The sequence below is a fragment of the Syngnathus scovelli genome, chromosome 6 (genome assembly GCF_024217435.2).
Source record: "Syngnathus scovelli strain Florida chromosome 6, RoL_Ssco_1.2, whole genome shotgun sequence".
In the NCBI taxonomy this organism is placed as follows: Eukaryota; Metazoa; Chordata; class Actinopteri; order Syngnathiformes; family Syngnathidae; genus Syngnathus; species Syngnathus scovelli.
Genome location: NC_090852.1, coordinates 4,951,097 through 4,962,549, shown reverse-complemented (window position 1 = coordinate 4,962,549; position 11,453 = coordinate 4,951,097).

Sequence of the window (11,453 nt, the reverse complement as noted above, 5' to 3'; positions counted from 1 at the left end):
ATCGCATTTTCTCGACGAGCTGAGCACGTTTTCTGAAATGTGCTCCTCCCGTCACTCTGGTTGGGTGCGCATAGTAAAAACTGCTCTTGGCAGCTAGAGAGTGCCGCGTTGACTGCTGCGCATGAAGAAATAACCACCTGCAACTTTTGGTTTAGGTTTTAGGTGCATTTTTAATTTTATTTCTTAAGTCGCATTTACTCGACGAGCTGAGCACGTTTTCTGAAATGCGCTCCTCCCGTCACTCTTGTTGGGTGTGCATAGTAAAAAGTGCTCTTGGCAGCTAGAGAGTGCCGCGTTGACCACTGCGCATGAAGAAATCACCATCTGCAACGTTTGGTTTAGGTTTTGGGTGCATTTTTAATTTTATTGCTTAAATCGCATTTTCTCGACGAGCTGAGCACGTTTTCTGAAATGCGCTCCTCCCGTCACTCTGGTTGGGTGCGCATAGTAAAAAGTGCTCTTGGCAGCTAGAGAGTGCCGCGTTGACCACTGCGCATGAAGAAATAACCACCTGCAACGTTTGGTTTAGGTTTTGGGTTCATTTTTAATTTTATTGCTTAAATCGCATTGTCTGGACGAGATGAGCACGTTTTCTGAAATGTGCTCCTCCCGTCACTCTGGTTGGGTGTGCATAGTAAAAAGTGCTCTTGGCAGCTAGAGAGTGCCGCGTTGACCACTGCGCATGAAGAAATGACCATCTGCAACGTTTGGTTTAGGTTTTAGGTGCATTTTTAATTTTATTGCTTAAATCGCATTTTCTGGACGAGCTGAGCACGTTTTCTGAAATGTGCTCCTCCCGTCACTCTGGTTGGGTGCGCATAGTAAAAAGTGCTCTTGGCAGCTAGAGAGTGCCGCGTTGACTGCTGCGCATGAAGAAATAACCACCTGCAACTTTTGGTTTAGGTTTTAGGTGCATTTTTAATTTTATTTCTTAAATCGCATTTACTCGACGAGCTGAGCACGTTTTCTGAAATGCGCTCCTCCCGTCACTCTTGTTGGGTGTGCATAGTAAAAAGTGCTCTTGGCAGCTAGAGAGTGCCGCGTTGACCACTGCGCATGAAGAAATGACCATCTGCAACGTTTGGTTTAGGTTTTAGGTGCATTTTTAATTTTATTGCTTAAATCGCATTTTCTCGACGAGCTGAGCACGTTTTCTGAAATGTGCTCCTCCCGTCACTCTGGTTGGGTGCGCATAGTAAAAAGTGCTCTTGGCAGCTAGAGAGTGCCGCGTTGACCACTGCACATGAAGAAATAACCACCAGCAACGTTTGGTTTAGGTTTTGGGTGCATTTTTAATTTTATTGCTTAAATCGCATGTTCTCGTCGAGCTGAGCACGTTTTCTGAAATGCGCTCCTCCCGTCACTCTTGTTGGGTGTGCATAGTAGAAAGTGCTCTTGGAAGCTAGAGAGTGCCACGTTGACCACTGCGCATGAAGAAATAACCACCTGCAACGTTTGGTTTAGGTTTTGGGTGCATTTTTAATTTTATTGCTTAAATCGCATTTTCTCGTCGAGCTGAGCACGTTTTCTGAAATGCGCTCCTCCCGTCACTCTTGTTGGGTGTGCATAGTAAAAAGTGCTCTTGGCAGCTAGAGAGTGCCGCGTTGACCACTGCGCATGAAGAAATGACCATCTGCAACGTTTGGTTTAGGTTTTGGGTGCATTTTTAATTTTATTGCTTAAATCGCATTTTCTCGACGAGCTGAGCACGTTTTCTGAAATGTGCTCCTCCCGTCACTCTGGTTGGGTGTGCATAGTAAAAAGTGCTCTTGGCAGCTAGAGAGTGCCGCGTTGACCACTGCGCATGAAGAAATGACCATCTGCAACGTTTGGTTTAGGTTTTAGGTGCATTTTTAATTTTATTGCTTAAATCGCATTTTCTCGACGAGCTGAGCACGTTTTCTGAAATGTGCTCCTCCCGTCACTCTGGTTGGGTGCGCATAGTAAAAACTGCTCTTGGCAGCTAGAGAATGCCACGTTGACTGCTACGCATGAAGAAATAACCACCTGCAACGTTTGGTTTAGGTTTTAGGTGCATTTTTAATTTTATTGCTTAAATCGAATTTTCTCGACGAGCTGAGCACGTTTTCTGAAATGTGCTCCTCCCGTCACTCTGGTTGGGTGCGCATAGTAAAAAGTGCTCTTGGCAGCTAGAGAGTGCCGCGTTGACCACTGTGCATGAAGAAATAACCACCTGCAACGTTTGGTTTAGGTTTTAGGTGCATTTTTAATTTTATTGCTTAAATCGCATTTTCTCGACGAGCTGAGCACGTTTTCTGAAATGTGCTCCTCCCGTCACTCTGGTTGGGTGCGCATAGTAAAAAGTACTCTTGGCAGCTAGAGAGTGCCGCGTTGACCACTGCGCATGAAGAAATAACCACCAGCAACGTTTGGTTTAGATTTTGGGTGCATTTTTAATTTTATTGCTTAAATCGCATGTTCTCGTCGAGCTGAGCACGTTTTCTGAAATGCGCTCCTCCCGTCACTCTTGTTGGGTGCGCATAGTTAAAAGTGCTCTTGGCAGCTAGAGAGTGCCGCGTTGACCACTGCGCATGAAGAAATGACCATCTGCAACGTTTGGTTTAGGTTTTAGGTGCATTTTTAATTTTATTGCTTAAATCGCATTTTCTGGACGAGCTGAGCACGTTTTCTGAAATGTGCTCCTCCCGTCACTCTGGTTGGGTGCGCATAGTAAAAAGTGCTCTTGGCAGCTAGAGAGTGCCGCGTTGACTGCTGCGCATGAAGAAATAACCACCTGCAACTTTTGGTTTAGGTTTTAGGTGCATTTTTAATTTTATTTCTTAAATCGCATTTACTCGACGAGCTGAGCACGTTTTCTGAAATGCGCTCCTCCCGTCACTCTTGTTGGGTGTGCATAGTAAAAAGTGCTCTTGGCAGCTAGAGAGTGCCGCGTTGACCACTGCGCATGAAGAAATGACCATCTGCAACGTTTGGTTTAGGTTTTGGGTGCATTTTTAATTTTATTGCTTAAATCGCATTTTCTCGACGAGCTGAGCACGTTTTCTGAAATGTGCTCCTCCCGTCACTCTGGTTGGGTGCGCATAGTAAAAAGTGCTCTTGGCAGCTAGAGAGTGCCGCGTTGACCACTGCGCATGAAGAAATGACCATCTGCAACGTTTGGTTTAGGTTTTAGTTGCATTTTTAATTTTATTGCTTAAATCGCATTTTCTCGACGAGCTGAGCACGTTTTCTGAAATGTGCTCCTCCCGTCACTCTGGTTGGGTGCGCATAGTAAAAAGTGCTCTTGGCAGCTAGAGAGTGCCGCGTTGACCACTGCGCATGAAGAAATAACCACCTGCAACGTTTGGTTTAGGTTTTAGGTGCATTTTTAATTTTATTGCTTAAATCACATTTTCTCGACGAGCTGAGCACGTTTTCTGAAATGTGCTCCTCCCGTCACTCTGGTTGGGTGCGCATAGTAAAAAGTGCTCTTGGCAGCTAGAGAGTGCCGCGTTGACTGCTGCGCATGAAGAAATAACCACCTGCAACTTTTGGTTTAGGTTTTAGGTGCATTTTTAATTTTATTGCTTAAATCGCATTTTCTCGACGAGCTGAGCACGTTTTCTGAAATGCGCTCCTCCCGTCACTCTGGTTGGGTGCGCATAGTAAAAAGTGCTCTTGGCAGCTAGAGAGTGCCGCGTTGACCACTGCGCATGAAGAAATAACCACCTGCAACGTTTGGTTTAGGTTTTGGGTTCATTTTTAATTTTATTGCTTAAATCGCATTGTCTGGACGAGATGAGCACGTTTTCTGAAATGTGCTCCTCCCGTCACTCTGTTTGGGTGTGCATAGTAAAAAGTGCTCTTGGCAGCTAGAGAGTGCCGCGTTGACCACTGCGCATGAAGAAATGACCATCTGCAACGTTTGGTTTAGGTTTTAGGTGCATTTTTAATTTTATTGCTTAAATCGCATTTTCTGGACGAGCTGAGCACGTTTTCTGAAATGTGCTCCTCCCGTCACTCTGGTTGGGTGCGCATAGTAAAAAGTGCTCTTGGCAGCTAGAGAGTGCCGCGTTGACCACTGCACATGAAGAAATAACCACCTGCAACGTTTGGTTTAGGTTTTGGGTTCATTTTTAATTTTATTGCTTAAATCGCATTGTCTGGACGAGATGAGCACGTTTTCTGAAATGTGCTCCTCCCGTCACTCTGTTTGGGTGTGCATAGTAAAAAGTGCTCTTGGCAGCTAGAGAGTGCCGCGTTGACCACTGCGCATGAAGAAATGACCATCTGCAACGTTTGGTTTAGGTTTTAGGTGCATTTTTAATTTTATTGCTTAAATCGCATTTTCTGGACGAGCTGAGCACGTTTTCTGAAATGTGCTCCTCCCGTCACTCTGGTTGGGTGCGCATAGTAAAAAGTGCTCTTGGCAGCTAGAGAGTGCCGCGTTGACCACTGCGCATGAAGAAATAACCACCTGCAACGTTTGGTTTAGGTTTTAGGTGCATTTTTAATTTTATTGCTTAAATGGCATTTTCTCGACGAGCTGAGCACGTTTTCTGAAATGTGCTCCTGCCGTCACTCTGGTTGGGTGCGCATAGTAAAAAGTGCTCTTGGCAGCTAGAGAGTGCCGCGTTGACCACTGCGCATGAAGAAATGACCATCTGCAACGTTTGGTTTAGGTTTTAGGTGCATTTTTAATTTTATTGCTTAAATCGCATTTTCTCGACGAGCTGAGCACGTTTTCTGAAATGTGCTCCTCCCGTCACTCTGGTTGGGTGCGCATAGTAAAAAGTGCTCTTGGCAGCTAGAGAGTGCCGCGTTGACCACTGCACATGAAGAAATAACCACCAGCAACGTTTGGTTTAGGTTTTGGGTGCATTTTTAATTTTATTGCTTAAATCGCATGTTCTCGTCGAGCTGAGCACGTTTTCTGAAATGCGCTCCTCCCGTCACTCTTGTTGGGTGTGCATAGTAGAAAGTGCTCTTGGAAGCTAGAGAGTGCCACGTTGACCACTGCGCATGAAGAAATAACCACCTGCAACGTTTGGTTTAGGTTTTGGGTGCATTTTTAATTTTATTGCTTAAATCGCATTTTCTCGTCGAGCTGAGCACGTTTTCTGAAATGCGCTCCTCCCGTCACTCTTGTTGGGTGTGCATAGTAAAAAGTGCTCTTGGCAGCTAGAGAGTGCCGCGTTGACCACTGCGCATGAAGAAATGACCATCTGCAACGTTTGGTTTAGGTTTTGGGTGCATTTTTAATTTTATTGCTTAAATCGCATTTTCTCGACGAGCTGAGCACGTTTTCTGAAATGTGCTCCTCCCGTCACTCTGGTTGGGTGTGCATAGTAAAAAGTGCTCTTGGCAGCTAGAGAGTGCCGCGTTGACCACTGCGCATGAAGAAATGACCATCTGCAACGTTTGGTTTAGGTTTTAGGTGCATTTTTAATTTTATTGCTTAAATCGCATTTTCTCGACGAGCTGAGCACGTTTTCTGAAATGTGCTCCTCCCGTCACTCTGGTTGGGTGCGCATAGTAAAAACTGCTCTTGGCAGCTAGAGAATGCCACGTTGACTGCTACGCATGAAGAAATAACCACCTGCAACGTTTGGTTTAGGTTTTAGGTGCATTTTTAATTTTATTGCTTAAATCGAATTTTCTCGACGAGCTGAGCACGTTTTCTGAAATGTGCTCCTCCCGTCACTCTGGTTGGGTGCGCATAGTAAAAAGTGCTCTTGGCAGCTAGAGAGTGCCGCGTTGACCACTGTGCATGAAGAAATAACCACCTGCAACGTTTGGTTTAGGTTTTAGGTGCATTTTTAATTTTATTGCTTAAATCGCATTTTCTCGACGAGCTGAGCACGTTTTCTGAAATGTGCTCCTCCCGTCACTCTGGTTGGGTGCGCATAGTAAAAAGTACTCTTGGCAGCTAGAGAGTGCCGCGTTGACCACTGCGCATGAAGAAATAACCACCAGCAACGTTTGGTTTAGATTTTGGGTGCATTTTTAATTTTATTGCTTAAATCGCATGTTCTCGTCGAGCTGAGCACGTTTTCTGAAATGCGCTCCTCCCGTCACTCTTGTTGGGTGCGCATAGTTAAAAGTGCTCTTGGCAGCTAGAGAGTGCCGCGTTGACCACTGCGCATGAAGAAATAACCACCTGCAACGTTTGGTTTGGGTTTTAGGTGCATTTTTAATTTTATTGCTTAAATCGCATTTTCTCGACGAGCTGAGCACGTTTTCTGAAATGTGCTCCTCCCGTCACTCTGGTTGGGTGCGCATAGTAAAAAGTGCTCTTGGCAGATAGAGAGTGCCGCGTTGACTGCTGCGCACGAAGAAATAACCACCTGCAACGTTTGGTTTAGGTTTTAGGTGCATTTTTAATTTTATTGCTTAAATAGCATTTTCTGGACGAGCTGAGCACGTTTTCTGAAATGTGCTCCTCCCGTCACTCTGGTTGGGTGTGCATAGTAAAAAGTGCTCTTGGCAGCTAGAGAGTGCCGCGTTGACCACTGCGCATGAAGAAATGACCATCTGCAACGTTTGGTTTAGGTTTTAGGTGCATTTTTAATTTTATTGCTTAAATCGCATTTTCTCGACGAGCTGAGCACGTTTTCTGAAATGTGCTCCTCCCGTCACTCTGGTTGGGTGCGCATAGTAAAAACTGCTCTTGGCAGCTAGAGAATGCCACGTTGACTGCTACGCATGAAGAAATAACCACCTGCAACGTTTGGTTTAGGTTTTAGGTGCATTTTTAATTTTATTGCTTAAATCGAATTTTCTCGACGAGCTGAGCACGTTTTCTGAAATGTGCTCCTCCCGTCACTCTGGTTGGGTGCGCATAGTAAAAAGTGCTCTTGGCAGCTAGAGAGTGCCGCGTTGACCACTGTGCATGAAGAAATAACCACCTGCAACGTTTGGTTTAGGTTTTAGGTGCATTTTTAATTTTATTGCTTAAATCGCATTTTCTCGACGAGCTGAGCACGTTTTCTGAAATGTGCTCCTCCCGTCACTCTGGTTGGGTGCGCATAGTAAAAAGTACTCTTGGCAGCTAGAGAGTGCCGCGTTGACCACTGCGCATGAAGAAATAACCACCAGCAACGTTTGGTTTAGATTTTGGGTGCATTTTTAATTTTATTGCTTAAATCGCATGTTCTCGTCGAGCTGAGCACGTTTTCTGAAATGCGCTCCTCCCGTCACTCTTGTTGGGTGCGCATAGTTAAAAGTGCTCTTGGCAGCTAGAGAGTGCCGCGTTGACCACTGCGCATGAAGAAATGACCATCTGCAACGTTTGGTTTAGGTTTTAGGTGCATTTTTAATTTTATTGCTTAAATCGCATTTTCTGGACGAGCTGAGCACGTTTTCTGAAATGTGCTCCTCCCGTCACTCTGGTTGGGTGCGCATAGTAAAAAGTGCTCTTGGCAGCTAGAGAGTGCCGCGTTGACTGCTGCGCATGAAGAAATAACCACCTGCAACTTTTGGTTTAGGTTTTAGGTGCATTTTTAATTTTATTTCTTAAATCGCATTTACTCGACGAGCTGAGCACGTTTTCTGAAATGCGCTCCTCCCGTCACTCTTGTTGGGTGTGCATAGTAAAAAGTGCTCTTGGCAGCTAGAGAGTGCCGCGTTGACCACTGCGCATGAAGAAATGACCATCTGCAACGTTTGGTTTAGGTTTTGGGTGCATTTTTAATTTTATTGCTTAAATCGCATTTTCTCGACGAGCTGAGCACGTTTTCTGAAATGTGCTCCTCCCGTCACTCTGGTTGGGTGCGCATAGTAAAAAGTGCTCTTGGCAGCTAGAGAGTGCCGCGTTGACCACTGCGCATGAAGAAATGACCATCTGCAACGTTTGGTTTAGGTTTTAGTTGCATTTTTAATTTTATTGCTTAAATCGCATTTTCTCGACGAGCTGAGCACGTTTTCTGAAATGTGCTCCTCCCGTCACTCTGGTTGGGTGCGCATAGTAAAAAGTGCTCTTGGCAGCTAGAGAGTGCCGCGTTGACCACTGCGCATGAAGAAATAACCACCTGCAACGTTTGGTTTAGGTTTTAGGTGCATTTTTAATTTTATTGCTTAAATCACATTTTCTCGACGAGCTGAGCACGTTTTCTGAAATGTGCTCCTCCCGTCACTCTGGTTGGGTGCGCATAGTAAAAAGTGCTCTTGGCAGCTAGAGAGTGCCGCGTTGACTGCTGCGCATGAAGAAATAACCACCTGCAACTTTTGGTTTAGGTTTTAGGTGCATTTTTAATTTTATTGCTTAAATCGCATTTTCTCGACGAGCTGAGCACGTTTTCTGAAATGCGCTCCTCCCGTCACTCTGGTTGGGTGCGCATAGTAAAAAGTGCTCTTGGCAGCTAGAGAGTGCCGCGTTGACCACTGCGCATGAAGAAATGACCATCTGCAACGTTTGGTTTAGGTTTTGGGTGCATTTTTAATTTTATTGCTTAAATGGCATTTTCTCGACGAGCTGAGCACGTTTTCTGAAATGTGCTCCTCCCGTCACTCTGGTTGGGTGCGCATAGTAAAAAGTGCTCTTGGCAGCTAGAGAGTGCCGCGTTGACTGCTGCACATGAAGAAATAACCACCTGCAACTTTTGGTTTAGGTTTTAGGTGCATTTTTAATTTTATTGCTTAAATCGCATTTTCTCGACGAGCTGAGCACGTTTTCTGAAATGCGCTCCTCCCGTCACTCTGGTTGGGTGCGCATAGTAAAAAGTGCTCTTGGCAGCTAGAGAGTGCCGCGTTGACCACTGCGCATGAATAAATAACCACCTGCAACGTCTGGTTTAGGTTTTGGGTTCATTTTTAATTTTATTGCTTAAATCGCATTGTCTGGACGAGCTGAGCACGTTTTCTGAAATGTGCTCCTCCCGTCACTCTGGTTGGGTGTGCATAGTAAAAAGTGCTCTTGGGAGCTAGAGAGTGCCGCGTTGACCACTGCGCATGAAGAAATGACCATCTGCAACGTTTGGTTTAGGTTTTAGGTGCATTTTTAATTTTATTGCTTAAATCGCATTTTCTGGACGAGCTGAGCACGTTTTCTGAAATGTGCTCCTCCCGTCACTCTGGTTGTGTGCGCATAGTAAAAAGTGCTCTTGGCAGCTAGAGAGTGCCGCGTTGACCACTGCGCATGAAGAAATAACCACCTGCAACGTTTGGTTTAGGTTTTGGGTGCATTTTTAATTTTATTGCTTAAATCGCATGTTCTCGTCGAGCTGAGCACGTTTTCTGAAATGCGCTCCTCCCGTCACTCTTGTTGGGTGCGCATAGTTAAAAGTGCCCTTGGCAGCTAGAGAGTGCCGCGTTGACCCCTGCGCATGAAGAAATAACCACCTGCAACGTTTGGTTTCGGTTTTAGGTGCATTTTTAATTTTATTGCTTAAATCGCATTTTCTCGACGAGCTGAGCACGTTTTCTGAAATGTGCTCCTCCCGTCACTCTGGTTGGGTGCGCATAGTAAAAAGTGCTCTTGGCAGATAGAGAGTGCCGCGTTGACCACTGCGCATGAAGAAATAACCACCTGCAACGTTTGGTTTAGGTTTTAGGTGCATTTTTAATTTTATTGCTTAAATCGCATTTTCTCGACGAGCTGAGCACGTTTTCTGAAATGTGCTCCTCCCGTCACTCTGGTTGGGTGCGCATAGTAAAAAGTGCTCTTGGCAGCTAGAGAGTGCCGCGTTGACCACTGCGCATGAAGAAATAACCACCTGCAACGTTTGGTTTAGGTTTTAGGTGCATTTTTAATTTTATTGCTTAAATGGCATTTTCTCGACGAGCTGAGCACGTTTTCTGAAATGTGCTCCTCCCGTCACTCTGGTTGGGTGCGCATAGTAAAAAGTGCTCTTGGCAGCTAGAGAGTGCCGCGTTGACCACTGCGCATGAAGAAATGACCATCTGCAACGTTTGGTTTAGGTTTTAGGTGCATTTTTAATTTTATTGCTTAAATCGCATTTTCTCGACGAGCTGAGCACGTTTTCTGAAATGTGCTCCTCCCGTCACTCTGGTTGGGTGCGCATAGTAAAAAGTGCTCTTGGCAGCTAGAGAGTGCCGCGTTGACCACTGCACATGAAGAAATAACCACCAGCAACGTTTGGTTTAGGTTTTGGGTGCATTTTTAATTTTATTGCTTAAATCGCATGTTCTCGTCGAGCTGAGCACGTTTTCTGAAATGCGCTCCTCCCGTCACTCTTGTTGGGTGTGCATAGTAGAAAGTGCTCTTGGAAGCTAGAGAGTGCCGCGTTGACCACTGCGCATGAAGAAATAACCACCTGCAACGTTTGGTTTAGGTTTTGGGTGCATTTTTAATTTTATTGCTTAAATCGCATTTTCTCGACGAGCTGAGCACGTTTTCTGAAATTTGCTCCTCCCGTCACTCTGGTTGGGTGCGCATAATAAAAAGTGCTCTTGGCACCTAGAGAGTGCCGCGTTGACCACTGCGCATGAAGAAATAACCACCTGCAACGTTTGGTTTAGGTTTTGGGTGCATTTTTAATTTTATTGCTTAAATCGCATTTTCTCGTCGAGCTGAGCACGTTTTCTGAAATGCGCTCCTCCCGTCACTCTTGTTGGGTGTGCATAGTAAAAAGTGCTCTTGGCAGCTAGAGAGTGCCGCGTTGACCACTGCGCATGAAGAAATGACCATCTGCAACGTTTGGTTTAGGTTTTGGGTGCATTTTTAATTTTATTGCTTAAATCGCATTTTCTCGACGAGCTGAGCACGTTTTCTGAAATGTGCTCCTCCCGTCACTCTGGTTGGGTGTGCATAGTAAAAAGTGCTCTTGGCAGCTAGAGAGTGCCGCGTTGACCACTGCACATGAAGAAATGACCATCTGCAACGTTTGGTTTAGGTTTTAGGTGCATTTTTAATTTTATTGCTTAAATCGCATTTTCTCGACGAGCTGAGCACGTTTTCTGAAATGTGCTCCTCCCGTCACTCTGGTTGGGTGCGCATAGTAAAAACGGCTCTTGGCAGCTAGAGAGTGCCGCGTTGACTGCTGCGCATGAAGAAATAACCACCTGCAACGTTTGGTTGAGGTTTTGGGTGCATTTTTAATTTTATTGCTTAAATCGCATTTTCTCGACGAGCTGAGCACGTTTTCTGAAATGTGCTCCTCCCGTCACTCTGGTTGGGTGTGCATAGTAAAAAGTGCTCTTGGCAGCTAGAGAGTGCCGCGTTGACCACTGCGCATGAAGAAATAACCACCTGCAACGTTTGGTTTAGGTTTAAGTTGCATTTTTAATTTTATTGCTTAAATCGCATTTTCTCGTCGAGCTGAGCACGTTTTCTGAAATGTGCTCCTCCCGTCACTCTTGTTGGGTGTGCATAGTAAAAAGTGCTCTTGGCAGCTAGAGAGTGCCGCGTTGACCACTGCGCATGAAGAAATGACCATCTGCAGCGTTTGGTTTAGGTTTTAGGTGCATTTTTAATTTTATTGCTTAAATCGCATTTTCTCGACGAGCTGAGCACGTTTTCTGAAATGTGCTCC